At 40.3% G+C, this 15,826-nt stretch overlaps 1 pseudogene; it reads right to left on the reverse strand.

Moving 5' to 3' along the window:
- Positions 1–14,008: 14,008 nt before the first annotated feature.
- Positions 14,009–14,281, reverse strand: LOC110319344 (annotated as a pseudogene).
- Positions 14,282–15,826: the final 1,545 nt, after the last annotated feature.

Below are 15,826 nucleotides of genomic sequence, written 5' to 3' on the forward strand. Positions count from 1 at the left end.
ACTGGAGAGATGGTTCATTGGTTAAGAGCAATGGCTGCTCTTCCATCGGACCAGAGTTCGGTTCTCAGTACCACAGGGCAGCTCATAACCATCTGTGACTCCAGTTCCAGGGATCCAATACTGTCTTTTGGCTTCTGTGATGCATGGTGCACAGACATACATGCAGGCAAAAGACACATGCACATTAAAATCAAGTAAGAAACCCATCAGCAGTAGGCTGTTGCTGTTTGCAACACTGTTCTTAAAAGGTTTGACTCCAGTCAAACACTTCAAAGAGCTTGTTGAGATCAATTTATTGATTCATTCTTTCATTTCCTTGGGAGGAAGGCAGTGATCATAATTAAACAGTTTAAAGCTAATACTTGAATTTCAGTTTCATAGTGAGTGATATATTGATATAGATAAGAACAAAAAGCATAAAACCCACAGGAAAGGCTCCCTTTCCAACCTCACACAAGCTCACAGTTCCTCCCAGCCACACAACCTTCCACCATTATTCATTTCTATATGTTCTTTCAGAGACAATTAGGCATACACAAGTGGACACAAATTGATATTCCTCCTTATTCTATCAAAGTGGTGAGTTAAGGACATTTCTTCTATGGATTAAAAACAAAACAAAACAAAACAAAACAAAAAAACAATAGCATATCTGGGCACTGTTTTAAAGTTGTACATAAAGAGTTACTCATTCTTTTTTACAGTCTCATAGTATACCATGGTATTCAATTTGATCCTGTTGGTAGTAATTAAAGTACTTAAACAATGCTTAAGTTAACTTTCTGAATAAATAATACATTGGAAAGGTTTAATCTTTTTTGGGGGGGGGGTTTGGGAAGATGCCTCAGTGGCTAAGAATTCTTGCTGCTCAATCATGAGGACCTGTGTTCAGATCCTAGCACCCACAGGGGTGCCTCACAATGGCGGTAACCCCAGCTCCTAGGAATCTCATGCCCTCTTTTCACCTCCATGGTCATATACGCACATACATAGACACACACATAAGTAAATATTAAAAATTACATGTATGCATATACACACACTCACTCATGTAGGCCTCTTGCCCTTATTGCTGTCAGCCATCTACCATATTCATCTATTCATATTTCCAGATAAAAAGGCTGAAACTATCTTTAAATATAGCCCCCAGAGGGTCATTATGAATATGAAAATAAACAGAAACAAATTTCTATCCTTAATTTTCTTCCTTTTAAACTCTAAAGTGACCTATGATGCACACTAACGCTCTGACCACTCTGGCAGAAAGACTGTGGCTTTATGCTGATTCATCACTCCTTCCTCTTTCCATTCTCCATGGTTTTCCAGCAGAGGGTTAAAGAGACACTCACTTTTGCTGTTCAGCACATGGCAGAAGCATTTTACCTTAAGCACCGTAAATAGTCTCTCCGAATATTATTGAAATGCTGTTGCTACCACGATGAGGAATTACCGAAAACGCTCCTGCAATTATTGCATTACTCTTTTCTCCATTGACTGAACTGTTGCAGGCAGCACAGAATGTGAGCTTGTGGTGAATGCCTGATGGTACCTGGGGATTTGCTTTTAATCTTTTTTCCCTTTCTCCCCTTTTGGGTATGTAGAGAATGAGGCTTCAAACATTCATTGATTTTTAAAATGTTCCATGACCAGGTCCAAAATGATCATTCCTAATGATCCCTAATGAATAACTTCAAAAGCCAGAGCTTTACATCATCAAATGACACAGAATACAAACCTTCTCTCAGATTGGTTTTGATGGAAACAATTTGCATATCCTATGCAATACCATAAAATCCATCCTGTGCAAGAGACATTATTAGAAGCCTTTTATTAAAAAAGCTAAACATAAATTATGGTAAAGAGGCTTTGGCTGTAAGATAGTTTAAATGGAAACAATCTAGTAGGAGGGAAATTAATCTACTTTCCTAAAATAGAGGCATATTTTTCAGTAAATACAGAGCAGGATCTTGCTGCTTTAAAGCAAGCCTTTAGCTTCAGTGTATTCTTACGATGTTAAGAGTAGCCAGTATCAAAGGGCTTGGTGGCTCAAAGTAAACAGGGGGTGGGGTGGGGAGTGGGGGTGGGGGGAGTGGGGGTGGGAGCATAGAAACAAGACAGTAATGTTCTTCTGGGAGTGTAATTTTTTTTTTTTTTTTTTGCAGGGCTACTTCTTCTTCTTCCTCTTCTTCCTCCTCCTCCCTCCTCCTCCTCCTCCTCCTCCTCCTCCTTCTAATTAGATATTTTCTTTATTTACATTTCAAATGTTATCCCCTTTCCTGGTTTCCCCTCCGAAAACCCCCTAGCCCATCCCCCCTCCCCCTGCTCACCAACCCACCTATCCCTGCTTCTCTGTCCTGGCATTCCCCTACACTGGGGCATCCAGCCTTCTCAGGACCAAGGGCCTCTTCTCCTATTGATGTTCAACAAGGCCATCCTCTGCTACATACGCAGCTGGAACCACTGAAGAGATGTCAAGATTCCCCACCTGATTTTCAAAGAATAAAGATTTGGACTTTAGAGATAGTGTGACATTCTGGCTCCTCAAGTTCAGGTGGGGGTGGTGAGGGTTGGGTTTGAAGGTGCCCAACACAGGATTGAATTCCAGACCCTAAATTTTGTGATTCTAGGGAGTTCCCTGAGCCTTATTCTCCATTGTGTGGCATGGCTGTGGTGAGCTTGACACTTGCAAATCCACACCTCGACTACCCCCAATCCCCACCTCTGCCTCTTTCTTTTTGGAGGGCAGGATCTTAATATGAAGCTCAGGTTGGCCTAATACTTGTGACAATTCTCCTGCCTCAGCTTCCAGAATACCATATTGACAGGTATATGCCTAGCTTTGAGCTCTTGTAGGTTAGTAGTGTTAAAGACCCTAGTCAGTGTGCTAGCCGCCAAGGCTTCTGATTCTAATCTCTGATTGGCCCCATTCTTAAGGAGTGTTTTGGGAATCACACTGGGGTGTCCGAATGAGATCTTGGGAAATAATGAAAGCCCAGGTCCTGGAGGGTCTTTGGGACTGTCTGGTTTTGTTAGTGTTAGACTGATAACAGGTGGAGAAAGGTCAGCAACTCCTTGAAAGTCTCCCCTACTCTACCTTCTTTCTACCATGCTGCAGGGCCCCGAGTCTCTTCCTCCTCAAAGCACAAGACATGTGGGAGTATTTCTTCTGCCGTGTAAAGATCACACTGTGATTTAGTGAGCATGAATTCAATATTATTTGCTAGAACCTCTCTTTTTTTTCTGATCACACTCTTCTGGGAACCCAGGAAGGAAACTGATGACTGCCCATAGCAATGTAAACAGACTCTTGCCATGCTGAGCCCCTTGTGAAGCCCCACGTGAAGCAGTTAAATCAGGCTTTTATTTTATTTTATTTATTTTTTAAAGCATGCAGTAAAGCATATAGAAAACAGGGTAAGGAAATAAAAGCTGCATTCTGACTAGTTCACTTATTATAAAGAATCCATAAGCTATCAAAAGCATCTATAACGCATACAGAAGGATCTCAACAGTATTCAGACTATGCCCTCCAGAAAAGGTTAAAGAAAGCTGAGACTGTAACTTAGAAAGGATAATATACAGATTCAGTAGAAAGTTTTAGGTCATGGTTCATTATAAAAAAAAAAAAACAAACCCACATGATGTCCAAATAACAGTCCAAAATGAGCAATATATACATAAATACAGATCTGTGTTTTTCTTGTATATATAATCTTTTTTTTTTTTTTTTTTTTTTTTTTTGGTTTTTCGAGACAGGGTTTCTCTGTGTAGCTCTGGCTGTCCTAGAACTCACTTTGTAGACCAGGCTGGCCTCGAACTCAGAAATCCNGAACTCACTTTGTAGACCAGGCTGGCCTCGAACTCAGAAATCCGCCTGCCTCTGCCTCCCGAGTGCTGGGATTAAAGGCGTGTGCCACCATGCCCAGCATGTATATATAATCTTTAATCTTTGGGGATGGGGCGCTTTTATTCAGTATTCACATTGGAAGATATTAGGTAGTTAATATGCTTGATGAATAAATGAATGGATTAGTTAATTATAATAATTTCAGTCTCAAAAACTCTTGACAAATTACATCTACAATATTTCTAATGTGATAATAGTGAGACTCAGATCTATATCCTGAATATTAAATGTCTCATGGTTGAGTGATAAATCTAAAAATATGAGCAAGGAATCCCTCAGTATTTTAGAAAGAAACCATAAATGTCATTCATAAATTTGCTGGCTATGTAAAAATGCAGGTTTTTGATTAAATATGTAAGAAGGGATACACCTCAGGGCCCCACTACAATTAGCTACTGACTTGTGACCAAGGCTAATGAGTTAATGTGACATCAGTAATATGCAAACAAACAAACAAACATAAGCCAGCATCCTGAGTAAATATGATGAGGTCAGAATTCATAGCTAACCTCTTTTATTTTAATTTTACTATTTCCTTACTTAGGAGCACAACTAAAACCTATACTGTCAGGTTGTGTGATTGGCTTGTTTATTGCGTGGAGATCTTATAAAGTAATATTTTATTCAGAGTGATTCTTGCAAGTGATTTGAAATTAAACCTTTTCCTTGCACCTGTAAAGATGTGTCAGTGATGGATCGGCGGCATGATGATGGCTTTACCTTACAAAGCACATTTCCTTCATCATCTTCAAGGTCATTCAGATTTATGATCTAATCACCCTTGGCTCCTTAACAGGATGCATTTGAATCTGATTAAAAGGAAAAACAAATAGCCGTATAGATTTATTAATAAAACGTGCATGACCTTTCCACATTTCTGCCTCTTTCAACATATTACCAGTTTATATCAGAAAGGAAATTTTGGGGGGTTTAATCTTCAGAGTTGCTACAGAGTTCCCATCAACCTACTGGTGTATGTGTGCATCGAGGAGGGCTATCTCTTTCCTCCCCTCGTTCCCTTTGGGGCTTAATTACTTCACCTACATCCTAATTCAGGTAACTCGTAAAACTTCGCCTTTGTTGTAGGTCCAACAGCTGTCTTATGTCAGTAGCAAGTAAAATGTTCACAACGCACCAGAATGCTGGGAGACACTTTATAGCATTGCAATAAAAGGTAAATTGAATTTACAAAGATGCATTTGTCACTGATTAAAAACTTACAAAGTTAATTGGAAACACTGTGGAGGTGTTACCACACAACTCGAGGTGTAATGGGTGGTTCTAATTCAGCCCGGAGGTGAGTTGCGGGTCCCATTATGGTCTCACACAGTAAGATACCCGGGGACACGGTCCAATTTAAGTAGCAAAGCAACCACAGTAAAGATCTCAATTTTTTTTTTTTTTAAACACGAGGTGAGTGTAAATTTACTCACAATTATTCTTGTAAATGGCTACAAGAAAAAGCCCTCGGTGTCACAGAAATACTGAGCATGCTAATCAGTTTCCCTCTAGAAAACATATTGAAGGGGTTTTATTTTCCTCCATCTACAGAATTTCTTGTTTTCTTGATGTTTACATTGGCAAGACCATGACTAAAGTCAATGAGTTGAGAGGAGAAAAGCAAGGCTCAAACGGCCAGCCATCTGAAGTCCGCAAGACCTTCCCGAGGGACCTGGCGAATTATCTCCACATAATTCACTTAACCTTTGCCGTTTGGGGACTTGGGAAACTGAACGTATTTCCAAACCTGAGGCTTTTAATTGCTGGTTTTAGTGTCACTCGTCCAGCTCAGTTGGCGAGATGATGATTGAAAAACAGTGCTCGGCGGCTTTTCACCTCTGGCGTGCATCCTGGACGTAATTAAGTCGGCGGCCTGGGATGGTCTTCAGATTTCTGCAGACGCACACCGTTAAGGCCAGAATGATGGGCCCCATATGAACATTCTGTGCGGGTGCCTTGAGTTGACTAGAGAATTTTTAAATTTTAGGCTAGGTGTATGCTGAGATGGAGAGACAAGATCATTATGCTGGGTCATATCAATAACCATTGTTATATTATTGCCGGGTCGTCGACTTTTGCGCTGGTTGTCTTAGAGACTGTATGCTTACATTCAAATCTCATGTCCCGGATGCTATACATATTTTATTTCTATATATCTTATACTTTAAACATTCAGTACTCTAATACGATTTGGCTGCATTGACTGGCCACCAGCTTCAGGAGTCCTCCTTTTTCTACCTCTTCAGCTCTGGGATCACAGCCTACAGTCACCATATTTGACTTTTTACCGGAGAATTGGGGATCCGAACGCAGTACCTCCACAACCTCCTATATCGCTGGGATTCTAGGTCTACAATGCTAAGAGTGGCTTTTATTTTGAACTCAGGACACCAGGTCACAAGTTTCTTTATCTGTTGAGGCATCTTGCTGCCCCAAACATAAATATATATTTTTTTAAAGGTAGGATTTATTGAGTGCTTGTTGTGTTTGACCCACATAAAAACATTAGAATGTGTAGGGTTGTCCCCACTGTGTGTTTGAGGAAACTGAGTCACAAATGTAGGTGCTGGAGCCAGGATATCCAATTACCAAACACCCTTTCTGCTGTCTGGCCTATCCCTGCTGCATCTGTCAAACCGCTATTTTAAATATCAGAGGTCATGTATCTACTTGAACTTTTATAATGGTTACCTAGGTCAAGGGGACAAACTGATACCAGTAAGTAGTTATGTAGTAGGACCTAATCAAGTTCTCGCCATGTCAAGTTCATTTAAGAGTTGGTGTGGCGCAATGATAGGCCACAGAATTTGGTATTTGGATCCTAGCTCCTTCTCTGACAGATTTCTATTGACCTGAATAAGTCATTTTCTTGAAATCTAATTTTACCCATAAAATGGAAACAACACACCTTAGAAGAATTAATGTGGGCTTAAATGATGCAACTTGGGAGAGAGATTTGGTGGGTGGTAAAGTGCTATTTAAATGTTACCGTACTCTTTCAAGATTTCCTCTAGACTCCCGCCTTAAATAATTCCACCTACAAGAAGCTTGAGAAACTTCTTGGAAGAAACTTGGGACAGAGCAATGAAGATGCAGGATCGGATTCCAGTTCTTGGAGGACCCATTCCCTATCACAGGAAACTTTCTCAGGGTACAATGTTTGTGGCTGGCCAAAGGAACCCATCACCACACAGCTGGAGGGCATCTAGGAGCTGGAGAGGGGCAATTTCAAGTTAAAAAGGTAGATGTTGCCGTTTTTATTAGAATAGCTGAAAAAATCCCAAGTGCAGCTTCCCAGAGAGGGGCGGCAGAGGATGTGGTTGTTTGTTATTGTGCACCTTGAGGCGTGTGAGGTATTCCTGTCACAACCCCCCCATGTCCCACCAGCAGGGAGCTCCTCCTCCCCGTAATTTCTTCCACTTTTTATCCAGCTGCCTTCCCTTTCATCTTGTGTCTGTGGCTTATTGAATCTTGTAAGGTCTTTGCGTTTAAGTCAGTCTCTGTAGTCATGCTGTTCACGAAGTAATTACAGCAGCAACCAACATCCATTATTATGTTTACAAGACACCAACTGTCCACTAGTGCCAATTCTTGGCACCCATTCTTAATGAGACAGGAGGAGAATCTGAATGGTTTCCAGCTCTCGGTAGTTTAAAAAAGAAGAAAAACAAACAAACAAACAAACAAAAACCACAAAAACTTTTGAACCCTAGTGGTTTTCCCCATCAAGATTTCAGTAAGAGAATGGTAATGTTATCAAATGGGCAAAAATTAGAATGAAATTCATGAGCATGATGGTCATTCTCAAAATCTCTGTGTTTTGAGACCAACCACCCTATAAAGCACAGATTACTGTTCTCCTATTCCTTTTTATGAGAAACCAAATTACGGTTATTAGATTCGGGGACTCATCTGAGCTCAGAGGAAGCTGGTCAGGGTGGCACCTGGGATTTACGCGACAAATCCATTTATAGAAATGTTCCCAGGGACGTCTCTGCCACAAAATATAATGAGCCTCGAAGGAAATGACAAGGAGATATTTTCATTTTGAGCTTAAGGAAAGAACATCACTTTCCACGAACAAAATCAAATTTATTCATGGAAATGTATAAGAATAAGTAAAAAACAATTTTATCTGTTAAAGGCATGCATCTCAACAAATCCTCCTCTTTAAGAGGACGATGAAGTAAAGGAAATGTAAAAGTGTGATTTGAGAGATAAGTCAGAGCATCAAAAATAATAAAATAATGCAAGTTAATTTGCCTTTGTTTCTAAGTGTGCTACTTCTAATTCACTCTAGCCCAGGCAATTAATTTAAGCCAAGATCCAAGAGATTTCAAGACTTGATTTACCTAATAATACTATTTTAAGTTATAATACCCCTTTTTTTTCCAACTATGCTCTCAAACACATTGTAAACAAATAAGCCTGGATTTCTCGTTACGTTTTAGAAGGCATTGGTAATACGCCACATTAGCTACATCGTGGTATCGCTACGCGGAAGAGCCGAGCAAGTAAGAAGGCAGCGAGAAGTTGTATTTCGGCGTCAGGGATCCTTTCTAACCACTGGATGCTGTAGGATTATCCTTCCCACTCATACTGCTGAATCTCTGTAAGTAGACAATATAGAGTCACTATTGACCTCAGAAAGAAGAGCAGAGATGCCAGTAGCGTGAGCAGCTGCATACTTGTGCAGTTTTACAGCATCTCTCATTTATTTGGGTCTCAGCTTGCTCCTTTTGAAAGTGGGCAAGCCCAAGAGAGAGGATTAGGTAGGAGGGGAAGCTATACTAGTCAGTGAATGCCCTGTTAGCAGCTTGAGATTGGTTGAGAAAAGGGTATTTACACCATGGAAACTGGGGAAAGTCACAGACTAGGTCCTCTTTAGTTCTTGGGACTAAAGAAGACTCCACATCATATCTCTGGTGCTCACAGACTCTGGTCCACTAAGTTTTGGAAACACAGGTTAGACAACCCAACAGCCCTTCCTCCCCTTTCTCTTGCTCTCTGTCTTGTCCTTTCTCATTCTTTCCTTATTGTTTCTCTCTTGCCATGATAAGAACCTCTAAGGGAGAGGTATATGACCTCTCATTGGAATACTTAACACTTAAGTTCTTAGGATGAACATACATATCTCTAGTCCTTAAAGTCTGATCTTTGCTCTGACTTCTCTCTCCCTTTTTTATCTCTACTTACTTTGAGATCTCTTTTTCATTTGTTGTAAAGCAGCATGTGATTCTTTCTTTATAAAATATTATTTTTGCAAAAGACAAAAGAGTATAAATATACACAGTAAAACTGCAGGTCCCCTGCCTACTGTCCTTTTTCAAAGCAGATCTCCCCATATTTTAAGGTAATAGTGTGTTCTTGAATGCCTCTAAAGGTTCCAGACTCTTTTGGAATACAGAAATGGTTCCAGCAGGCATCAATTGACATGTAAAGTTCATGACTAGTCTCTAGAGCAGTGGTTCTCAACCTTTCTAATGCTGTGACCATTTAATACAGTTCCTCATGTTTGTGGTGACTTCAACCATAAAAACATTTTTCTTTGCTTCTTTATAATTGTAATTTTGTTACTGTTATAAATTGTAATGTTAAGTATTTGTGTTTTCCAATGGTCTTAGGTGACCCCTGTGAAAGGATCGTTTGACACCCCTCCCCCCCAAATGGTTGAGCATTCAGGTTGAGAACTGCTGTTTTAGAGTCTGGTTTTAGGAATAGTGGAGTAATAGATTTCTAAGGAAAACATGGAATTATAAAATTATACTAAGTATATGCTTCTAGAGATGGTCATTATTTCCAGTGCACATCACATCTCATCATGCACAGAGATCCAGTTTTGGGGCAAGCTTGTGAATTAAAAACAAACGATTCTGTTAGGTTACTTCTAACATTGTAAAGACCCACATTGTTTTCAAGTAGTGAGCCACTCAAATCTCGTTTGATGAGTATCTAGACATACATAGGTATAGAGCATTTTTTGACATTTCAGGAAATGTAATGCTGTTGGTCAAACACTGAATGTTCTAGAAATGGAGCTTTTATGTCCCGTTCCGTCTTTTGAAGTAGAAAATCAATCGCAATGCTCACTAAGAATTAGTGATATTTAAGGGCACACACACAGATAGATCACCAACTGATGTAGTTTTAAAGTTCCCAGAAGAAAGTTGGAACCTGTGAATTCTATTTAAAGCTCAGCTTTTACTTCAGCTCTCCCTGTTTATTAATTTCAACTATTCTCATGGTACATTTGCAGGTTTATGTCTAATGCTTCAACCAGTGTTAAAGAAATAATGGATGAGACTAATTCCTTTTCAAAACACAATTTATCCAATTGGTCCTTTTGGTTTATTGTTAGGGAATTTTAAAAGTGAACTATAGAGACACAAGTTACAGATAACAGTTTGGATGTACACAGTTTTTTTTTTTTTTTTTTTTTTTTTTTTTTTGGAGACAGATGATCTCATTAGAAGTAATAATGTAAATGTAGCCATCCCTCCTTTCAAGGCTTAGACTGGCAATCTTGCTAGAGCGACTTGTGCTGTGATGATTGCTGTTAAAATAAGGTGTGGTGTTAAGAGACTAACGCAAAGCGTAAAGCCAAGGGAGATGACAACATGGACTGAAGGAATTACTGAACCCTTATTCCAGGACACATGGATAAATCTTAAAGATGGCCTTTTTAAAACTCACCCTGTGTCTTATTGAAGTCTGCAATAAAAAACTCAGTCTGGTCTCAATGTGCTAAATGCTACCGCTGAAAGGGTGTTAGACAGAGAGAATCCAGTGGTAAGAGCTGTAAGTGACACATGCATGGGACTGTTAACGATTAACCTTTTCCTCCTTCTCAGAGTTCACAGAATTCCTACGGGATTTGGTCCACAGGAAACTAGACTTAGCTTTTTTTTTTTTTTTTTTTTTCTTTTTTTCTTTCTTCTTCTTTTGGTGAAGAGCAAATGCCTTTTGCAGAAAATACTGGCTGCGGACCAAATTAAAGATAAAGTGGAGAATAATTTGTGTGATATCACCATCCACTGGGGAGTTCACTGGTGAAAGCAGCTGGCATGGTGGAAGGCTGGGGGTTGGGGGGACCAAGTTGAGAACACAAGCTTAGAATAAAGCCGAAATCCAACTCATAGTGAGCAGAGGAAATAAACACGATACCAACCAGCTCCGGTCAGGAGCCAGGATAAGCTATGGTGGTTTTCAACTTGTGTCCAAATATTCCTAAAGGACAGATGACAAATTCTCAGTTCATTTGAGGATGGTAAAACATGTGAAGTGCCATTGACTCTGTGTCAGGGGAACTTCCATTCTCCCTCCCCATTTTGCTAAAACAAAACAAAACAAAACAAAACAAAAAAAAAAATAACCCCAGCAGAAGGAAAATGGTTTCTACTCTAAAAATATGATTCCATTTAGAAAAATAAAAACAATAAAGGCTGAAGTGAGCTGAATTCCTGTGAGCAGTAAGTGAAAATTATCCTTTGAAAATGTCACTGAGTTTTGTCAACCACAGTCAAATAAAATAGGGAAACTGTATACATTTACTGGGTAAATAGTAAGCAAGCAAATGCACGGGTTAATTTTTCAGATGGAGGTGGGTAGAGAAGTCAAGGAGCAAACTGAGAAAAATTCAAGACGGCTAACACATTTTTATAACACTTTGAAGTTTTATAACATTTTATAACATTTATAAATTTGATTTGCAAAGCAAATTAATATTGGTAATTTTTAATTTTGTATAGGATGCTTATGAATTTGTGTGTTATCCTTGCCCATGTGCTATGCTATTCTCTATACTGTTTTAATTTTAGTGAATGTGCTGCTGAAGAGGGTATGATGTTGTTACTTCTTACAATCAACATATTCTTTGGGTAATACTCACAGTCTTACTGTATAGTGCCCATTGTTCCCAGACTTTTGCATAGTGGTTAATTGGTCAACTTGCTTTGGTGAACCCTCGGGTCGCGGCCGCTGCGCCCACCCCAGAGCTCTCTGGATTTGTGGTTGAGAGACACGTATACATCAGCCAATTTTGATATGCCTTGACTAGCTCAATGGCTGGGCACTCCTAATCCTCCCCATGGCTGGCACACTTTCTGCCCTCCAGATTTCCTGAGTCAGTTTGTTAAATCATCATTTTGTCTCTGCTTCCCCAGATCCAATCGGGGAAGGGACCTCTCGGGCCACCTTCCTGGATTCTTACCTGCTCAGAGTTAGGGGTGGGGGTAGGGTGGGGGGTGGGCTTTAAGTTTCATCTTTCTCCTTCTCTGTCATGGCGATTCCCTCTTTTCTCTCCAGCCAATGGCCGTATGACAAATTTCACTATCAATCAAAGTCAGCTGGGGCGGGGACCCTCAGGTCTGGAAGCTCAGTTTTTTGGGAGCCAAAATGAGACAAAGCATTAGAACCAATTTCCAACATCTCACCTTTTCTGTCCAAATTAAAAAAAAAAAAAAAGGCTCTTCTCTCGGATACAAATTGAGTATAACCACAACAATTATGTAAAATACAAAATATGATATGATTTATAATTAACATAGCTTATCATATTTGTCAATTAGGCAAAGTACTCTACTATTTATCTTGACTTAAGGAGTTTATAATTTATGTTTTGACTTTAACTTGTATTATCATCTGAAAATCATCTTTTCTATATCATCTTCCTCCATGTTAAACAACTTAAGTTTGATTATGAGACCATAATTAGTTTTAGTCAAGGCATATCAAAATTAGCTGATATATATGTGTCTCTCATTTACAAATTCAGAGAGCTCTTGGGTGAGTGCAGAGTGCGCAAGGCCTGCCAGGAGCCAAAGCGGTTTAACTAATTCACCGCTACATTTTATTTGACTCATAGATGAGAGTCTACTGATGTTATAGAGTGCTAGAGAGATGGGCTTCCAGAAAAGTGGTTACTCCCAATGTTTTGAAGAGGATATTCGTTAGTCTGCATCTGTGAAGGTCATACTCTTTCCTCCATCCCTCTCTGGATACCATTTCTCCAGGTTCCACTTTCTATTTGCAACCCTGTTTCCTTCTGTATCTGTGAGACTCTGCTACTCAAGCCAAGTGACTGTACTCTGTCCTACCAGATCACTTTCAATGGTGGGGAGCTTGTATTCATAGCCAGCTTCATTTCCGGCAGAAGAACTGAGAACAGCATCCCTGGCTGAACCTCACTGTTCTGGGGAGCTTTGATTTGGCTCTCCATTCCCTTCAGGGGATTTAGCTCATCTCTAAGGGCATGTTGGGTTCTGTGTATCTTGGTATTTATGGCTTGACAATCTTGTGTATTAATAACAGAATATGCAACATTCCTTTTTTAAAAAAGGTTGTGCAAAACTATTGTATTTACAAAAATGGCACAAAAGTGAATGCAATAATCAGTGCACATGCACACCCATTCACATCTTCAACAAAGAAAGCTGTCTCCACNCACTGCAGAACGAGGAAGAGCACTAGTTTCAGTGACAGCTGGTAAGCATTGGAGTCACACAAGTCACACCAGAACGGGCAAATATCGCCCAGGTAAGATGCTCTTGTTAAAGCTGGAACAGCAGGTTTAAGGCCGTCAAGTCCAAGCAGTTACTCAAATCTTTTGCAGCCCGTTTACTTGTTTGGATTATGTGACTTGTCTTCCAACTTGTGGTCTTAAACTTCTGTCTTACAAAATTCAAAAGGAAGATACAGAAGAAATCAATAAAACAGAGGTCCTATTAAGTAAGAGTAACATACAAAGCTGTAATCATGAGAAAGTAAAGAAAGCCAGAGCATTAAAGCTGTAAAACTTGCTTGCTTCTTGTTGGAGCCAGCCCTACATCAGCTAGGTAGTAATATGTACAATTATTGTCACGTCATTTACTTATGTTGCTGTTACACGTCCTTTGCATCAGTGCACTATGAAACTAATCCAAACCTCTACACATGTATGCTCCCTTACAACAGTAGCACACGCTACCACTACCTGCAAAGCCGTCAGTCTCAAATGACAGAGTGAGTGAAAGGAACAGTGGTGGGTAAGTAATGTAGTAAGGAGAAATAAAGGACATTAGAAGACTCATGCAGTTCAGCTCTTTTAATCAGCCAGCCAGATTGCTAGCAACCAGGGATGGTTTCCGCTGAGGGAGTGGGAATGTGGTCACCAGTGACCTCTGTCTTATCTGGGGCTGCAGCAGGAAGCTGCTTGTTCTCCATCTTTGCTTTTGCCATGTTGTAGTCCCCAGATTCAAAATACTTTTGCCCTTTCTGCAGTCTTTTCCTTAAAAAATCAGAACCTCCAGGCTTTTGTCCCAAATGAGGATAACTTGCCTTTAACTTTGCTTCTTCAGCTTTCTCTGGACTAGTTACTTTATCTTCCATTTCCTTTTGCTCCTCCACCGACACTGCCTCGGGGGACTTCCGTGGACATGGGTACTCCTTCTATCCCGCGCCTCCAGCGCAACATTCCTTTTAAAGATCTGGTCTTTGATGGTCCAGGTGGATAGGAGGAGCAGAAGAGCAGGAAGAGACCTCTGAGCAGGTTGCCATGGCTAACAGCAGATGCGGGCGTGGACTGTGCCCGGGGCTCCTGCAAAGATGATGTTTTCCTGTGCTGCCTTTTCCAGGAGCAGGGGCGGTAGGGCTTGTCTGTAGTCTGGTTCATGCACTAAAAAGATGAGGATGAATTCTTCCCCCAATTAAGTGTGTCCTTTAAAATCAACATATTTCTTTAGCATGAAACAAACAAAAAAAAAGTTAAACAGCCTCTAAAACAATATCACAGGATGCTTTTTAAAAGTGTTTGTTTGTTTTTTATATCTAAGTTTTCCTGGTTGTAAAGTTTTGGATATGTGCATGGAAGCCTAAATTTGGTCCCTATTACTCATGCATTTGGGTCTTTACACTGATGTTGGATGTGGGTTTTAAGTTCGCCTCAATTTTTAAACAAAATTCTAATTGTAGTTCTGTCACTCAAGTGTGCAAAACTGTGAGTCTAAAGCTGCCACCCAAGCACCCATCTGTAGCCACAGAATGGCCCCACCAAGCTCTCCGGCCTCGACTTTGTTTCCAAGCTCTGTGGAGTTTGCCAGTCACTTTTCTATCTGTTAATTCCACAAAGCTCCCTCTGAGCCTAACCTGGATGCCACTCAACTCTACTTCTCTCTTAGCTCAAACTTCCTGTTTCTACAATGTTCTTTCATGTAACTCACAGATTTCGAGACATCTTTTGGCTCTCTTCTCTCTCTTCCTTTTACCCAAAAGTCACCAACTGACTCCTATCCTTTATAATTCTTCAGTTCACTTGCTTGCTTAGTAAGTAATGGTCACGGCCCGTTTACGCACTAGGCACGCTGTTCGGGACTACAGAGCCACCAGCTCTGCCTTCATGGAGCCTCTGAGGATGAGGATAATTAAGTCCCTCTTGCACCTTCCTCTACTTTATTCCCTTGGTTGCCAGTCCTGTGGCTCTGCAGTTCTCTCTGGTGCTGATGTTGGCCCTTTAATCCACTTTACATATGGGGCTGTCAGACTTCCTGAAATGAAAAGATGATCATGTCATTTTTTGGTTCAAAAACCTTCAGTAGCTCCCTGCACTCCATTGTAAGGCAGCCAGTTATGGGGCATGGGGTTGAAACTGATCCAACAACCTCAAGACTGGTCCTACTAGGAGAATTAGGTACGATTCAACCTCTGGATCTCTCTGAGATTCACCAAACTAGAATAGCTTTCTGGGTGTTTGCTTCCTTGTCAGTGGGTGGTTCGAGCTGGTGAGCACAGTGAACTTTAAACACCTTTTCTCCTTTATTCTCTACTCTTCTTGTTCTGTCTTCTGTACTCTGCCCCTTTTTAGACTCAGGGACTTTAAGCTTTGGGGATGCTGTTTAGCATACATAAAGAGATTTCTAAAGAAAGATAGCAACATTTTTCTAGAGA

The sequence above is a fragment of the Mus pahari genome, chromosome 3, assembly GCF_900095145.1.
Source record: "Mus pahari chromosome 3, PAHARI_EIJ_v1.1, whole genome shotgun sequence".
In the NCBI taxonomy this organism is placed as follows: Eukaryota; Metazoa; Chordata; class Mammalia; order Rodentia; family Muridae; genus Mus; species Mus pahari.